A 4,443-nucleotide genomic window follows, 5' to 3' on the forward strand; every position below is an offset into this window, starting at 1 on the left:
CAGGAAGACAATGCCATATGCCCGGGCGACCCAGAGAGACCTGAGGATGCCAGATCATCAGGACAACACCCAACACAACATCAGTAGTACCAGCTGTCCCCACTCCAAGATCCCTAGTTTCCATATTTCCTTGGGCAGGTAAGGAGGTGCAAACCCCTTGCCTTCACCCACATTGTATTCCCTTCACTGAGTCATAGTTTCTTTGTCATCTGCTCCCACTCAGAGTGACTCACCCATGTCAACAAATTCAACACACTTTCCCCACCCTTCCTGCCATTCCCAAGACTGGTTCTCAGTGCACTTGGGGTCGATGGGGGCAGAGAGTGGGGAGGACCTAGCTTTGGCTCCAGTGCTGACGTTGCTGGGGAGGGAGGAAGACGGATACCTAGCAACAAAGCTTCTGGAGCTCCCGAAAGGGAAGACTCATGGATTTCTGCTGAAGGCAGTGTAACATCTGGAAAGCAGTGTAGAAATTGGACTGGAGGCAAGAAATGAAGGAGGGTTGGATCTGCATGGTTGGCTTTCCTCTGTGAGGGCTTCCCTGGTAGCTCAACTGGTAAAGAATCTGCCTGCAATGTGGGGGACCTGGGTTTGATCCCTGGGTTGGGAAGATCCCCTAAAGAGGGAAAGAGCTACCCACTTCAGTATTCTGGCCTGGAGAATTCCATGGGCTGTATAGTCCATGGGGTCAGAAAGAGTCAGACACGACTGAGAGACTTTAACTTTTCCTCTGTGAAGGGCTAGACTCTCCCCCAGCTACTCCTCCCAGCATTTCTTCTTCTGTCCCCAGCCACGCCAAACGTGACAGAGTTTTCAGGGATGTCTAGGGGATGCGGAGTCCACAAGGACAGCAATTGAGAATAACAAAATTGATGGACTGAAGAGAAAAAAATTCCATTTCTCTTCCCCAACCCAATATTTACCAAACACCGAAGCCCCATTCTCCTTCCTCCCAGCAGGAAAGCAATTACACAACCTGACAGCCAGTCCCTGGGGCCTGGGCTGAGCTGGAGCTAATTACCAATTACTAATAAACATTGAATTAATACTCGACCAAATTAGAACTAATTTGGATCAAACCATAATGGCCCAAAGAAATTCCCTCTCCATGGTCTCCTCCATACATATTCACACATTCACATCAACTTATATCTGAGTCTTAAAGTCTTGGCAAATTCGGGAATCTCAGGACAAAAACCCAACCCTTCACTGGGGCCCTCTGGAGCCCCCTCAGCTCTACTGCTCCCCAAACGCATTCGACTCACCAAGTTGAGATACATTGTAAAAAAAGATCTTCTGTCTTGACAATGTATGCGTATCCCCATCTCTCTGCAAATTCTGACTCAGTTCTGCTTCTGAAAGCACTTGTGAAAAAGCCTTCCTGGGGAATCCTTATCACACACAGAATCAGGGTTTATGTCTTATCCCACCTGCACCAGCCTTCTCTTGGCATCACTCAGGCCCTTCTTGAAGGCTTAAGTGTGAAACCTTTGTCTGGAGGAGTGAAAAATCTATTCTTTCTTCTCTCTTTTCTCCTTCCAAGGTAGTAAGGCTTTGGGGCTGGTCACACCTTTTCTCTTGAGAGTTAATATAAATTAAAGGAGGCTCTTGTTGGTGAGGCTGGCTCTGGTTAAGGTTTCGGGAAAGAGATGGTTGGAGGGTTCCTTTACAGTCCACATTGTCTAACCCAGTTCCACTGGTAGGAAACCAAATACAATTGAAAGCAACAGTCCCATGTGAGAATAAAGTATGCTCATGGATGGAGCATTTCCTGAGAGTATTTTCTCTCAGGAAGTTAAGACCAGGGAGTGAGGTGGATGAATGGGGTCCATATATGTCCAAGGTGAGTAAGGACCTAACCAAAACTTTTGATTCAGAGACTATGAGGATAAATATGCAGGAACTATGCTCAACCATCCAGTCAATTCTAGTTTAAATGAGAAACTGAGACCAATAGACATGAGACCTCCTCCTCAAGTAGCAAGTTAGTCAGGGATCAGTGTATTGGTGTGATAAAATATTAACCTTTCTAATCCCCATGATTGTTGTTATTGTTCAGTCACTAACTCATTTCTGAATCTTTGAGACCCCATGGACTAAAGCACACCAGGCTTCCCTTCACTATCTCCCAGAGTTCATTCAAACTCATGTCCATTGAGTCAGTGATACCATCCAATCATCTTATCCTCTGTCACCCGCTTCTCCTCCTGCCCTCAGTCTTTCCCAGCTTCAGGGTCATTTCCAATGAGTCAGCTCTTTGCATCTGGTGGCCAAAGTATTGGAGCTTCCAATTCCAGTGATAGAGCTAAAGCAATTCCTTTCCTCTGTGAGTAGAAGACCTTCACAAAGATACAGATGAAGGCACAGGCAAATTGCCTCCTCTTATCCCTCCTGCAAATGAATGGGGAAGGCAGAGAGATCTCTAGTTAAAGGGAGAGTCCCACTTGCAGCCTCTTCCCATTCAAGACAAAGAAGACACATGCTGAGAGCAGAGAAGGGGGGATGGGCATGGTCCCAACAGACCCAGGTCCTGAGAATGCAGAGGGCAGAGGAGGGACTGAGGAGGGACAGCACTTTCTCAGCAGTGACATTCTGGAACCCCTGCTGAGGGGGCAGTTGGGTGTGACTATGACAAGTAAAAGTTGAGACCATGGCCATACAGTCTGGGGCTGGGCACTCAGACAAAAATTACTCACCAATCCTTTTTAAAGACACAAGTGAAAAACCAATCATATCCTTACATTTCAAACATGGCATTTGCACTTAAATTTAAACTGCACTGGTACAGTTAGGTTAACTGGTTTTTATGCAAGACCTTTAGGCTTTAAATAGTCTAGGGAAAGACATGGTGATTAAAGAAAAAAATTTTCATTATAAAGTGTTTTTTTCCTTAAAGGGCATAGATCTTAAAATGGGGCTTGTCTCAGGGACCCTTTTATCAAGGCAGCCAGAACCCTTTCCTCCTGTGCAGTTTTCTGAGACCCATCATTATACGGACTGTTTAGGATTATTCCTACGTGTCCTCACATGGGTGTTTTATTGTCTCCCATTTGATTAAAAGACACTTTATGGCAAGAACCGGGTTCCCTGTGTCCTTTGGGTTCTTCACAGTGCACAGCTGAACCGTGCTAAACCATGAATAGAAGCTCAGCAGCTAATTATTTCTGGGACTGTTTTTCAGCACCAAGGACAGAACCTCTCCCCCTCTTCTCCTACTCCTGGGCCTTTTCCTGTTTCTCCTGTCTCCCTTCTGATTTCCTTCGAGACAAAGCTTCCAACTGCCTCACTGAGGGCTCAGCTCCATTCAAACCTACCTTTCTCCTGGGGGGACTGCATTAGGAGCCAGAAGCCACACAGTACCAGATGGGAGATCAGGTCGGAGAAGGACCCTGGAAAGGAAGCGATTTCACATTTCTTGCTGTGCTTGGAGTGAGAAGACTGGGCTTCCCTGGTGGTTCAGTGGTAAAGAATCTGCCTGTCAGTGCAGGAGATAACAGGTTTGATCCTGATCCAGGATGATCACACATGTCGAGGAGCAAGTAAGCCCCTGTGCCACAACTATTGACCCTGTGCTCTAGAGCCTGGGAACTGCAACTACTGAAGCCCTTGAACCCTAGAGCCCGTGCTCAGCAACAAGAGAAACCACTGCAATGAGAAGCCCATGCACCGCAACTAGAGAGTAGCCCCCACTTGCCACAACTAGAGAAAACCCCGCAGAGCAACAAAGACCCAGCACAGCCATAAATAAATAGAATAAATAAACAAAATAAAACAAACAAACAAACAAAAAAAAAAAACAGCTTGGAGAAAAAAAGAAAAAGAAGAAGTCCCTGGATAATAAAAAAGATTTAAAAAAAAAGAGAGAGAATGAGAAGCCCACCTGAATTTTGTGCCCTAGACAGAGCCACAGTCCCCAAGCAGCCCTAAGAGCTGCAGCCACCCTTGCCAGTAATGCTGAGCATGTCTGTAGTCATGGGGTTATAGGCCAACAGGACACCTGGCCACTTGGGGTGATACTGGAATAGAGCCAGGACTGGTCTGAGCTGGGGAGACCCTTGACTTGGCAGGAGACAGACGGGATGAAGAATGTGTCTGGACTGCAAATGAGGACAGAGTCAAAGGCTGAAGATTTGGAAGGCAAACTCAGTCATGAGAGTCTGCAAAGCCCTGGACAGGGACAGGACAACAGCAGCCACTGAGACCTGCAGAGACAATTCAGAGAAGATTCAAAGTGAAAGAGGTGGTAGGTTCAAGATAAAGGTTGCTAGTAATACTATGGGACTGGGAATTTCCTCTGGCTTTCTGATACCGACTGTGCAGTAGAGGCGGGTCACCACTTTTTAAAGAGGGCGTGCCAATGGGACACAGCGCATGGGAGGAGCAAGACAGAATTTTCAGTGGGCAATAATCCAGCACCCATTAGAGGTCAGACAGTATGACTCG

Source organism: Bos grunniens, chromosome 19, assembly GCF_055505025.1.
Source record: "Bos grunniens cultivar Pamir isolate PY7600 chromosome 19, Bosgru_T2T1.0, whole genome shotgun sequence".
Classification (NCBI taxonomy): Eukaryota; Metazoa; Chordata; class Mammalia; order Artiodactyla; family Bovidae; genus Bos; species Bos grunniens.